This window comes from Triticum aestivum, chromosome 5D (assembly GCF_018294505.1).
Source record: "Triticum aestivum cultivar Chinese Spring chromosome 5D, IWGSC CS RefSeq v2.1, whole genome shotgun sequence".
In the NCBI taxonomy this organism is placed as follows: Eukaryota; Viridiplantae; Streptophyta; class Magnoliopsida; order Poales; family Poaceae; genus Triticum; species Triticum aestivum.
In genome coordinates, this window is record NC_057808.1 from 424,261,396 (window position 1) to 424,275,646 (window position 14,251).

At 45.9% G+C, this 14,251-nt stretch overlaps 1 pseudogene; it reads right to left on the minus strand.

Annotated features, from left to right (window-relative positions):
• Nucleotides 1-10,845, minus strand: part of LOC123120788 (malonyl-CoA:anthocyanidin 5-O-glucoside-6''-O-malonyltransferase-like) — a 62,764-nt pseudogene extending 51,919 nt beyond the window's left edge.
• Between the last annotated feature and the right edge of the window lie 3,406 nt (nt 10,846-14,251).

Below are 14,251 nucleotides of genomic sequence, written 5' to 3' on the forward strand. Positions count from 1 at the left end.
TAGATCTTGTCCAGATGATTAGATCTCCTCGTCTCCCCGATGTGACAAGCCCTCATTTGGTTGAAATATCCGGTATGTTAAAAAAAACTCTGTAATGTTGTAAAAACAACTTCAGGTTTCGTGCCCCAAACTGAAGTAGAGTGTCGTGGTTTTGGTGAAGTTCAGACAGCGTTGCTTCTTTGCCGTACCTCTGTATCCCAGTCAGGCCTTATTCATTTAATCCTCCTCTCAAGAGGATTGGAGTGGATTGGAGAGGCTTTTGGCTTGTAGGGGATCTGATCCCTTTCAAACCCTGCCATTCCCCTTCAAAAGTCACCTCAACCGAATAAGGCCTCAAGGTGCAACGTGTAAACCTCGTGGATCTGGGAGACGACAACGACGGCGACGAGGCCAGATGATGCCGACGCCCGCGAAGTGAACTGTAGAGTCAAACCACACGAGGCCAGATGATGCCAACGCCCGCGAAGTGAACTGTAGAGTCAAACCACACGGGCTGGATTGGAACCGTGCGCCCAGCGCGCGGCCGCATCCTTTGGCCCCATCTTGTTCGCCTCCATTTTAAAAAGAGAAAAATGTTTCAAACACCAAGCCCTAGTTCAAGCCAGCGGCAGCGGCCTACACGTCCTCGCCGGCAACACATCCAGCCTCCAAAATGAATAGTTTTGTTTGCCGGCAACACAGCCAGCCTCGAAAATGAATGTCTTCCTCGCCGGCACACAGCCCGTTAGAATAAATCCGAGGCACTCCGTCGATCATCCGAGGACCAAGCAATCACACGAGCATGACACCGAGATTTGTTAACGAGGTTCACCCATCATGGCTACATCCCGGGGCCTGACTATGGGCGCTCCTCCCCATGACACCGCTACAGTACCACACCCGGTCGCCCTGGACACCGGCACATGCCGCCGGCTTCCCCTGCGTTCCAGTGCTATTATGTTGGCATAGGTTACATCGTGTGTCTAGCCCCGCTATTTATGAGAGGCCTAGGATACAAGTGTCCTACTAGGACACGACTCCATATCCTATCTAAACACAATAGAACTACAAGTCCAACTGTAAACTACCTTGTACACAATATTCGACACAACTCTAACAAACTCCACCTTGGCGAATATTCTCCGCCACCTTGAATTCGTCCATGTGTCAAACTTTCATGTACGTTGGACTTGAGCTTATCCCATGAGCACCGCTGCTACTCCAAAGACTCCATATAACTCCACCTGCAACTTGTAGTCCCTTCTTTTCTTGACCACGGTCAACACTTGAGCAAAATTAAGTTACTTGTTACTCTAGTTTGTGCTCCCAATTTTCAGAGTATCCGTCCATGCCATCACACACCGATCACTGACTTGCGTGAAAGTGAACAACTCACATATTGGGTGTCACACATAAGAGTTACCTGAACTCAACATCACCGCTCTTCCTTGACCGCCCTGTCTGAAACTTGAATGAATTTCACCATTGCTTGTAGTCATCCCGAGTCAAATTCACAGTCAGATTCGTTTAATCCTCCTCCCAAAGGGATTAGAGTAGATTGGAGAGGATTTTGGCTTGTAGGAGATCTAATCCCCCTCAAACCCTGCCATTCCCCTTCAAAAACCACCTCAACCGAACAAGGCCTCACGGTGCTACGTGTAAACCTCGTGGATCTGGGAGACGACAACGACGGCGACGAGGCCAGATGATGCCGACGCCCGTGACATGAACTGTAGAGTCAAACCACACGGGCTGGATTGGAACCGTGCGCGCACGCGGGGCCTCGGCTGTCTGCCAAACCTACCCACGGCAGGCACAGCCCGGCCGGTTCCCGTCTTGACCGGGGCACGACTGGATTGGCGAGTGAGGCCAACTCCACCGCGTGACCCCAATCGGACGTCCGCTTTGCCCGGATTCTGTCCGTTTGGGTAGGGCGATGGGGCAGTGTCCGGGCGTGTCCTGGGATGCGGTGGGCGTGCGCCCAGCGCGCGGCCACATCCTTTGGCCCCATCTTGTCCGCCTCCATTTTAAAAAGAGAACAACGTTTCAAATACCAAGCCCTAGTTCAGGCCAGCGGCCCTAGTTCACGCCGGCAACACAGCCAGCGGCCTACACGTCCTCGCCGGCAACACAGCCAGTCTCCAAAATGAATAGTTTTGTTCGCCGGCAACATAGCCAGCGGCCGGCAACATAGCCAGCCTCCAAAATGAATGTCTTTCTCGCCGGCACACAGCCAGCGGCCCAGCGTGCGGCACCCATGCCAGCCTCCAAAAAAGAAGGGCCACGGCCGGTCGGACGACCTAGTTTAGGCCGTCGGCGTCGAACATCTCCTTCTGCCAGGCCGCCGGAATTCGGCTGGGCGTCGGCCATGGATGGGGGAGGGAGGGGGCGGTGGGACGTGGGAGGGTTTGGGGGAAATGGCGCCAAATGAGGCGCGGGTGGGTTTTGCTTTGTGCCACCGACAGGTGGGCCAGGGGGGACAAACGCGCGCTGTCCGTTTCACCCCAAAATCGGCGCAAACTTGGGCCGGGGATGGATCGAAAGCGGACAGAAAACGGTCAAAAGTCCGTTTGCTCCCGCACGCTAGGCCGTCTGGTTTGTTCGTTTTACCCCAAACGAACGCACGTGGACAGAATGAGATCGCGCGGTGGAGTTGGCCTCGGCCTCGTGATCGGTGGAGAGATGCCATGGCAATTCTGCGGGTACAAGATTCCTTCTATGTCGAGCGAGCTGGCAACCAAGTCCAACCATGCATGCATGGACGACGACCCGGTCGACACGGAGGTCGTACAGTACGTCCTCGGCTGCTTGCAAACCTGAACCAATATAGCCACAAGAAAATTATTATGTCCATGCAAAAACATAATTTATGTTCTCTCTCGTTGGGTGCCCTGGCTCCTGCAGAAATAAAATGGAGGTCGCTGCGAGCCAAGTCAGCTGGAACAGAATATGTCAGCACATTAACAAGTACGCATGTACGTATCTATCCCCTCGAAAAAGAATCACCATACTATACGTGTACGTACGTTGGGACTGAGACTTCGTCTTAAAACATGAACGCGTTCGGAGAGACGTAACGATCGGCATGGAATTCTATCCCAGATCGACACGATCATGGGAGAGGGACGTGGCGTGCGTACGCTGGAGGAGAACACAATTATTTGTTGCAGTTGTGGCCGCCGAGGTGACGGATGACACATCAACTGCTTGTCTTCATCCTTGACCCGAAACCGATTCTTTTTTCCCCCGTCACATTCTTGCGGAATGATTTGATCTCCACTAGAGCTTTGGTGCGGTTTGATCGGCGTTTGTATCATTCTCCTCGTCCTTCTTCGTCTTTCGCGATCGAGCTGACGAGTCACCATTTCGATCACAGAATTCAGCGTCTTGTACTCGTGGTGCACTTGATGAAAAAGGTGATTGAACTACTGTTGCCGCTTTTCACTCTTCGGGTTTAGACACATTCCGCCGACCCTGTCAACTCACGTATAATCTGTTGGGGTGGAGCCTGCAGTCGAGTGCACACAATTAAAGCGTCTACAGCTGGACTATGCAAACAGGGCTCTCAAACACCCGTGTCCATGAGCACCGACTGATCAGTCCTTAAATTTACTCATCTACATCCGAATACCTCGTACTAAAAATCTTAATTCCATACAAAAACATGCAAAGAAAAAAATCCACATACTATGTACTGTAGATCAATTCTCTTAATCCTCGTCAGAGATGTTCACTATCTCCATGCTCGACTCCGGATATGTTAGGCGGCAGCCACGGCTCCGGCTCCTCCGCCTCGGCCTCCGCATCCATCTCCGCTCAACCTTGTCGAAGAGCGCGTTGGTCGCCGCCCGTTCCTGTCGGATGAACTATCGGTCGGCCTCCACATAGGCCTCATCCTGAATGGACTCCAGGATGGCCTGCTGCTCCGCCATCTCGTCTGCTTGCGCGACGGTGAACTCCGCCTCCATGTCCTCCATGTTAAAGCTCGGAGCCGGCGCCAGCTCCTACTCCGGCCGCTCCGTGTTGTCTGCCTCATCCTCCTCCACCACCACCTCCATCGGAGCCGGCTACTGCTCCTCTCCCTCCTCCTTCGCCGCCCGCTCCTCCTCCTCCTACTCCTCCGGCTCGGCGAGTCCGGAGGCAGCCCGGCAGCGATGCGGGCAGCGCGCGCGGTGCGCCTCGCCCGGATCTCCTGCTCGATCTGGTACCAGCGCTCTGTCCTGAGCATAGCGTATGTGGTTATTTTTTGCCGGACCATGGGGAAGCCGGAGAGCATGGGAAGAGCGGCGAAGCAGGAGAGAGGAGGTGGATCGGCTCGGGCAGGTGGCGCGAAGAGGGAGGAGGTAGATGGGCTAGGGTTGGGGGGACGCCAACCGGCTTAAATAGCCGAATTTGGCCTCGGGCGGCGAGCCAGAGCGGTGCCACACGACGTTCACATCCCGCCCCACCGGAGGAGACGTCCGTCGGACCGCCGGGTTTCGCCGATTCCGCGTGGGACCCCGTCGTCAGTTCAACGTGGCCGTGGGTTTCCGCGTGGGACCGTGGGATTCCGGGTTTCATTCTTTCTCTCTCTCTCTCTCTCTCTCTCTCTCTCTCTCTCTCTGTTTTTTCATTTGTTTCTTCGGTTTTATTTTTCATTTTCTTTTCTCTTTGGTTTCTTTTTTGGTTTTATATTTTTTGTTTTATTTATTTATTTTGGTTTTCATTCTACATTTTTGTATATATGTCAACAGCATCTTTCCAATACATGTTTAACATTTTCCAATACGAATTTATATTTTCTTTAATACATGGTCAACATTTTTCTATACACATTTTAAATGCTTTTTCGAATGTTTGATTAACATTTTTAAATACAAGATTAATATTTATTGAATAGATGGTGAACATTTTTTTATACATTTTAATTTTTTTTAAATGCTTGATTAATAGTTTTCAAATAAAAAGATTAATATTATTTGCATACATGGTCAATATTTTTTCTATACACATTTAATATTTTCCAAACGCTTGATTATGATTTTTCAGACACTTGTACAATATTTTTTCAAATGCTTGATTAACATTTTCATATACATGGCAAAAAAAAATTCATCATTTTTAATACATTGTCAACATTTTTCTATACACGTTTACCATTTTTCCAATGCTTGATTAACATTTTTAAAATACTTATTTAATTTTTTTTCAAATGTTTGATTAACATTTTTACATACATGATAAAAAAAATTCATCATTTTTAGTACATTGTCAACAATTTTTCTATACACATTTAACATATCCCAAATGATTGATTAGAAGTTTCAAATACTTGTTGAACCTTTTTTCAAATTCTTGACTAACATTTTTGTAAACATGACAAAAAAATTCATCATTTTTTAATACATGATCAATAATTTTTCTATACACGTTCATCATTTTTTCGAATGCTTGATTAACATTTTTCAAATACATGTTGGACATTTTCAAATACTTGTTCAGCATTTAGAGTATTTTAAAATATGCACAAAAGTATAAAAATAAAGCAGAGAACGAAAATAGAAAATGTAAAAGAACAACAGAAAAAAGAGGATGTGGCCTCCCGCGCGTGTGAGCCGGCCCAGCTTGCTCGCCCCTTCAGCGAGTCGGAAGCTAGACTCGGTGAATGCGAGATATAGTGGCGCGCAATGAACCGGACACCGTTGTTGATGACGAAGCTAAGGGTTGGGCTGGAATTCAGGCATAGTTGCCCATATAATCGGATATAGGCCCACGTTTTAAGTCAATTTTATGGGTATTTTCAAACAAGGGGTTTCCATTAAAGAAACGCGTTACAACAGTTCAAATTAGAAGAAACATCAAGCAAGGCCCCCTAGGATTTTTTTCTGACATGCACATAGCTCCACCATTGGCGATGTGGCCTTGACTTCAAGCGATAGATTAGGATGATGCAATCGCTACACTCGGCGCCACGGGGATGTGGGAGCGTCATCCCGCCGGCTACGAGCACCACCTACTGTATGACTATGGGAACTTTTATGCATCCAAGGTCTTCTAGGATACGGCGAAGCAGCGGCCGGATTGGGTGAATGAATCGGACAACATCGACAATGACAAGGCTAATGGTTGGGTTGGGGTTTATAAATATGTTCCCCTTTTCAAAATTTGTTCGCAAATCCGATAAATGTTCGAACTTTCTTTTTGGAGCTTCAAGAAATGTTCCACTTTTCGAAAAATGTTGATCTTTCCAAAAATAATCATGTTTACGAAAGATGTTCATGCTTAAAAAATGTTCCTGTTTTTAAAAAATTATTCACACATTCACAAAAAATGTGTTTTCGATTTTTTTTCAGTTTATAAAAAAAATGTTTACAGCTTAAAAGTTCCGCTTTTCAAAAAGTACTCACTATTTTTTAATAAAGTAATCGTGTTTTGAAGTTTTAAAAAAGTCTCAGATCTGTCGCTGCTGATGACTTCATTAAGTTTCGCGGTACCTAATAGCCACCAAGTATAATGATGTCGAATGGTTGTCCGGCCGCGTTCACAAGAAGGAGATCGCGCATTCATCCTTGGCACCCTCATATTTTTGGGATTTTTAAATTTCGAACTGAGACAATAGACAAAAACAAAACCCCATGGACATAGAAAAAACAGAAAAAACAAACAAGAACATAAATATGTCACATACATCTAGATGAGCCCTAGACATTGTCATGATGCAAACTCCTCTCATCATCCCAAAGAAAAGAATTTTCAGGTTGTTGCTTTCTACAGCTTGTTCCCTCACATTTTGGGGATTTTTTTAACGTTCAAACGGACACAACAAACAAAAAAAAATCCCACTCGGCAAAGGAAAAAAACAGACATAAAACAAACAAGCGGGCACAAACAACACTTAGATTTATTTTTTTTAGAAAAGGAGGCGTGCCCCTGGCCTACAAACAACACTTGGATGTGAAATAAATATGTCACACATCTAGATGAGCTCTAAACACTCCCATGATGCAAACTCTTCTCATCATCCCAGAGAAAATAATTTTCATGCTGTTGTTTTCTAGCGGTTGTGCCCTCACATTTTTGGGATTTTTAACGTTCGAACCGACAGACAAAAAGAATCACTCAACAAAGCAAAAAAGACAAAAAAAACAAACAAGAGGGCACAAACAACAGTTAGATGTGACATAAATATGTCACACACATCTAGATGAGGCCTAAACACTCCCATGATGCAAACTCCTCTCATCATTCCAAAGAAAAGAATTTTCAGGCTGTTGCTTTCTAGCGCTCGTGTAGGAGAAATCCAAGAGAAGCAGGCAATGAACGAGAAATGCAACAGACCATTCAAATATTTCCAGCACTAAGTTTAGTCTCTGGCATGAGCCATCCTTGTTTAATAAATCATAATTTATAGGCTACTAAGCTATTTCAGTATAGCAGATGTATACTATTCGACGAAGACACGATTTTCACTAAAATCTGAATTTATGGCATGCTGTGTTCAACAACTTCACTAGATAAGATGGGAGGTCCTAGCGGAGTTAATCATCATTGCCAATAGATCCAGGCCATTGGCATCATCACCAATTAATTACTTGCATCTTTGAGTGCCGGAGCTCGCTCGCTAGAAAGAACAAATGACAAAGAAACAACTCAGTAGATCTTCAACCTTCCTCAACAATATAACAGGTTCAACCATCATAGTCAAAAAGAACTACGGACAAGATGGGAGGTGCCGAGTGTAATACCTTGGAGGAGGCGTGCCAGGATCCGCGGGGAGGGGGGCGCAAGAAACATATGGAGCAGCCTCGACGCCCCGACGACCAGGAAGTCTGGTAGGAAAGACGAAAGCTGGGAAGCCAAGACAGAGGAGAGCTTAGCTGCCGGCATCGGCCAAAACATTGTTTTCTCATCATCTATATTTAAGATAATTTATAAACTACATAAGCAGTAGATTTCTGGAAAGAAGGGGTACAAGGATTGAAATTGGAGCTGCACACTGCTTTTACTACTTTCCTTCTCTGAAGTGCCAAGAGACACCATAAGGTGGGTATACAAACTAAACATTCTCTTAGCAAGAAAGAACAACTGCAGCCAACTACATCACCAGGAAAAAACATCTACTCTTAAGAGCACATTTTCTCTTATTATGTTTTGAGTCAACTGAAAGTGATTCAAAATGCATGAACATTCATGGATGAAGTGTATGCATTCTGGAAGATTTAAATCCAAGACTACCCTATAGTTAAATTCAGAGAGGATTCTAATAGGCAATACAAAATTACCAAGGAGCACACCTAATAGGCAGGCAGTTGATGAAAACCAGAGATGTCTTTTTCTGGTAGTTGACGTGTAAAATTCAAACAATCCACAAACAACACGACTGGTATATGAATGTAACAAATCATAAACTGTAAATCAGAAGAAAGTATCAGCTATGCGGCATCCACGACTTGACAAAAATAGCCACTATCTCACCAACATCATTGTTTGAACATATGGAAGCAAATATCCTGGCATGATGGCAATGAAGGAAAAATGTCCATTCGGTCCTCAACCGAAAGAATCCTTTATAGCCCTTCACTACCTTCTACCCTCCCCAACCGGCTAGTAACTGTGCTTACTTTCTACAGCGTAGATAAACCGGGGGAGGTACTGAACGAACATCAATATATGACTCTCTCTACACTCTACACTCTACAATTTACTCTTAGAAACACCATACATATATTTTCTCGAGTATACGGCATACACAAAATTTATGTTCATTAATTGTATTGGAAACATGCAAGGAAGCTTATATTCTTTCCCAAGCTCTTGTTCCAGGCTTTGCATACTCAAGTATTCCACCTCCTTAAACTTGAGAGTCAGCTTAACTCTCAAGTTCTTCTTGCAGTACTGTAATTGTTTCACCTTCACATCCAGCTGAGACCTCAAGCTCTCTCCTGAAATCGTGCAAGAATCCTCACAGACCATCGTAAACTTTCATTGTCACCATCTTCTCTGTTCCCACTTGCAGCTGATTCTGCCCAAAGAAGCTCTGCGTTCTGACATGCAGCTGCAGAGAAATCATTTGTGCATTCAGTACGTATTAATGTACCAAAAGGAAACACAAACTGAAAAAGGAGAATGTATGACACAGATATTTCTAGCTAGCTCATAAGGGTGCTGTGCACGCCCAATTAATTTATCATCACTGCGTAAACTAGCATGGTAAGATAATGCATATTGGGTAGTCTCCTATTTGTACTTGAACAGATTTCTGCTACCTTATCACAGCTCAATCAAGTGATGATCAGCTGACATGCGGACTCTACTCCTGTAGACAATTTTTGCTTGAGAAACGTGTTACTTGCTCAAGGGACAATTGTCGGTTCAGAAATTTGTAACTTGCTCAAGAGACAATTGTAGATTCAGGAACATGTTACTTGCTCAAGAGAATTGTCAGTTCAGAAAGCAGACTTAATAACTATTTACCTCTTCCTAGTTAACCTGTGTTTCCGGACAGAAACTAGCATATGTTTAACTCAGCGCTCAACTCTGTTCACGTCCTCCCATTAATAATTAGATCGGTTCTGGTCAACTAATGTCTAACAGGGTTCAAATGTGTACAAGCGCAAGTAAGGACACTATAAACCTTAAAATCTATGAGAACATTACACCATAGGAAACAGATTAATAGGTTTATACAGCACATGAGACTGAACAAATTATCAGAAGGACAAGCTAAGCCCGCCTTCAAGGATTAATTGTAACTCTTCTGAAGAGATTACCAACAACAATGCGAAGAAAGACAGATTTCATATACCACGATCTGATATCTTATTCAACAGTGCTGTTGTACCTCAAAAGGTGCATCTATAAATGGTCAATCTTTTTAATCCATAATATACTTAAACTATTTTTCAAAATTTAGTGATCTTTGCAGTTTTCCATGGCTATATTTTTCTGTTACTAGAGATCATCAGAGTATTAAGTTTTGAATTTATGTAAGTTGCAAACCTTTCCGCTAGAAATGATGTGTATATGTACGATAAAACAAAGCCTTAACTGTCCAGATTATCTGGGAAGTAGGGATACAGAAGATAAAGGACGCATGTCAGCAACAATTTTTCTCTTTTGGAATTGATCCATGGGGTTATTTAATTTTATTTCTTATTAACCCTTCTCTTGTTATTTTCTTCAAGTACATAACTGACCCCCCACCCCTAATGCCCCGCTGCCTGGCTGTTTATCAGAGAACAACTTGGTTAAGTGTACTCAACATCCATTTCAATATTCACAGATTTACCGTGTTCACTTCCGCAACTGCTAATATCGAGGCGTGTGCATCGGCGGGGCAAAATTTCGTGTTTTGACCCTTTTGTCAAACAAAATCAAGATCTGACCCCAGTTTGAAACTTTTTCAAGATCTGACCCTTTTGCTACCGCCAAACCTTTAGGCGGTAGGGTTGCACAGTCTACCGCCGCAGGTTCTGGCGGTAGGTGTGGCTGACGGCCGTCAAGCCGTTAACGGCTGCTTACGGACCTACCGCCATAGGCAACGGCGGTAGCTCACACAAACCTACCGCCGAGAGCCCTGGCGGTAGGTTATCATAGTCCGCATGAACTTAACTGCTTTGATTTTGTCTTCAATTTTTTTGCCATAGACATAAGAAACAATAAGCACAATAAGCCAATGGCGACTACGGTTTACCTACTCCGCCGGCGTCCAGCCGGCGTTGAGTCTTCCCTACCGTCCTCTGCTTCTACCCCTCACCTCCGATCGCTCTGGACCCTCGGGCTGACCAGGGGGATAGCTTGCCTGTCTTCCCGGCCTTGGGGTTGGGGGCTCGACGAGGAGGGTAGATTGGTTCTACCAGTAGCGGTGGCGGATGCTTTTTCGGCCATGGACGTGTTGATGGGCAATGAGCAGGTTGTCCCTGCCGCTCACAAGGATCTGCACGATGGTGTATCTGCAGCTAGTTCTGTTGCTGCACCCCCACCCCTGGCTATCTTTGTCACCCCACGAGAGAGGAAGAAGCTCAAGAAAGGGGCAAGTGCAGGAATAGAAGATGGTTTTGATGGGCATAGTGAGAGTACAATCCAGAGTTTGGTGGCCTCCCAGGTGGAGAGCCGCCGTGCCTAATGTATACCTTGTGTTGGAACTGTCGGGGGCTTGGCGACCCCGCGACAGTTCGAGAATTGCGCGACCTCGCGCGGGAATGTGCGTCGACGACCCTTTGTGTTGTGGAAACGCAAATTGCAAAGTATCGGGTGGAAGGTTTGGCGAGTACACTTGGCTTTGATAGTGCCTATGGAGTTGGTAGTTCTGGACGGAGTGGGGGGCTGTGCATCTACTGGAAGAACACGGTAGATCTCACACTAAGGAATTACTCCAAGTATCATATTGATATGGTGGTTCAGGAAGTTGGAAAGGACCCTTGGCACCTGACTTGTTGGTATGGAGAGGCGGATAGAAGCTTAAGATATAGAACATGGGATATGATGAGGTTCCTGCGAGGGGATGAGCGGGACCTCCCATGGATGTGCATCGGTGACTTTAATGAAGTGCTCCGCAGGGAAGAACACTTGGGTCCGAGTGATCGAGCATGGGCGCAGATTCAACAGTTTAGAGAGGTGGTGGATGCCTGCGGGTTAGCTGATATTGGCTACGTGGGCATGGACTGGACATTTGAGAAGAAGGTTACAGGTGGCCAATATTGTCGTGTCCGTCTCGACCGGGCACTTGCGTCCAATGAGTGGTGTAACATGTTTCCTTTTGCTACTCTGAGGCATCTTACTGCTATAAAATCTGATCACTCCCCTATACTGTTGATGAATGAGCTTGAAGCTAATAATAGGAGAGTTGCAATCGCTCGTCCGTTCCGATACGAAGTGATGTGGGAGTGTCACGAAGAATTCTCTAGGGTACTGCAACAGGCATGGTCGAGCAGGCCGAAGAGCTCTTCGGTCGCGGAGCTACGACAGAAATTGGACGTGGTTGCGGCTGCGTTCACCTCCTGGAGTGTGCAGTCCTTTGGTTCAGTCCGCAAGGAGCTGCGGGAGCTCAAGGGCCACCTTGAGGCAATGCGTGCTGACCCATGCAGGACGGGACCAATGCATGCAGAGTTAAAAATTCAAGAACGCATTGCTGAATTGAATTATAGAGAAGAGATCCTTTGGCGTCAACGATCTCGCATCCAGTGGCTAATGGAGGGCGATAATAATACAGCGTTCTTTCACAGGAAGGCCTCGGCGCGCCGAAGGAAGAACCGAGTTGACAAGCTCACCCGTGCTAATGGCACTGTTTGTGAAGACCAGGATGAGCTTGGCCAGATGACATCAGATTTCTATAAAAACTTGTATGCGTCTGAAGGAACAGTGGGTATGGAAGAGGTTCTATCGCATATCCCTTGTAGAGTTTCGGCGGAGATGAATCAGCAGCTTAATGCCCCCTTTTGTGAACAGGAAGTTAAGGAGGCATTGTTTCAAATGTTCCCAACCAAAGCCCCAGGCCCGGATGGCCTCCCGGCACACTTTTTTTAAGAAAAATTGGGATATTTGTCGTGAAGAGGTGACTGGCATAGTATTACGGATTCTCAATGGTGAGGATTCTCCGGAAGAGATCAACAAAACCTTCATTGTTATCATCCCTAAGGTATCAAAACCGACACTTTTGTCTCAGTTTCGACCTATTAGCTTGTGCAACGTGATATATAAAATTGTCTTGAAAGTACTGGCTAACCGTCTGAAGCTCATCCTTCCGGAAATTATTTCTATGGAGCAATCTTCCTTCGTGCCAGGTAGACTCATTACCGACAACGTGATCACTGCCTATGAATGTTTACACTATATGAAAGTCAAGAGGGGGAAGAAAAATACTTTTTGTGCTCTCAAGCTCGACATGATGAAGGCCTATGACCGCGTAGAGTGGGCATACTTGAAGAAAGTTATGATCAAGCTGGGTTTCAATGCTATTTGGGTTGAACGGATTATGAGTTGCGTATCTTCGGTCTCTTTCTCAGTGTTGTTTAATGGGGGCAAGTTGGAAGAATTTAAGCAATCTAGGGGACTCCGGCAGGGTGACCCTATTTCACCGTATCTATTCTTGCTAGCGGCTGAAGGATTATCATGTATTTTGAAGGGCCGAAATATCACTAATGATGTTGCTGGGATCAAAGTGGCCCCCACTGCACCATGTATTAATCACTTGCTTTTTGCAGATGATAGCATTTTATTCTTCAAAGCCAATGAAGTGGGAGCCCAGCAAATTAAGGATTCTCTGGACATCTATTGTCAGGCGTCAGGACAAAGGGTAAACATGGACAAATCTTCTATTTTCTTTGGAAAAGGTTGTTCTGACGCAACTCGTGGGCAGATTAAGGGACTCCTTGGGGTCCAAAATGAATCACTAGCGGAGAAATACTTGGGATTGCCCTCGTCCGTGGGTAGATCTAAGAATGGAGTTTTCAAATATCTCAAGGATAGAGTTTGGGCTCGTGTAAGAGGGTGGATGGAGAAGGCTTTATCTTGTGGAGGGAAAGAAATCTTGATCAAGTCGGTGGCTCAGGCGTACCCACCTATTCGATGGCGTGCTTCAAATTACCTCGAGGTCTTTGCGAGCATATAAATGCTTTGCTTAGAAAATTTTGGTGGGGCTGCAAGGACGGTGAGCGTAAAACAGCATGGGTTTCGTGGGACGAGATGAGTAGGCCGAAACGAGATGGTGGTCTAGGCTTCGGGGACATTGAACTCTTCAATCTTCCATTATTGGCTCGACAAGCATGGCGAATGTTAACTAACCCAGATTCCATTAGTGCCCAAGTTTTAAAGGCACTCTATTTTCCTGAAGGAAATATCCTAACTGCTGTTATTGGTTCACGCCCTTCGACCGTCTGGAGGTCCATCTGTGAAGGTAGGGATGTGTTGAAGCTGGGCGTAATCCGGAGAATTGGTGATGGAAAAGAGACACAGTTTTTTGGTAACTGGCTGCCACGCGACCATAAGCTACAGCCGATTTGTGCAAGGAGTGCAACACCGCCGGAGTTTGTTAGTGAATTAATTAACCAAGCCGTGCATGCATGGAACATAGAGGCTGTACGAGAGCATATGATCCCACCTGATGCGGACGTGGTGCTAAACATCCCGCTAAGTTCAATCAACTTGCCGGATACCTGGGCATGGCACTATGAGCACTCCGGACGATTTTCTGTCCGCTCAGCCTACCGGCTACTAGTGGAGACGAAGCGACAAAGAGAGGACTGGCTCGAGCACCGACCGGGGTCGTCCGACCTTGAAGGAACTCGCCGGCAAT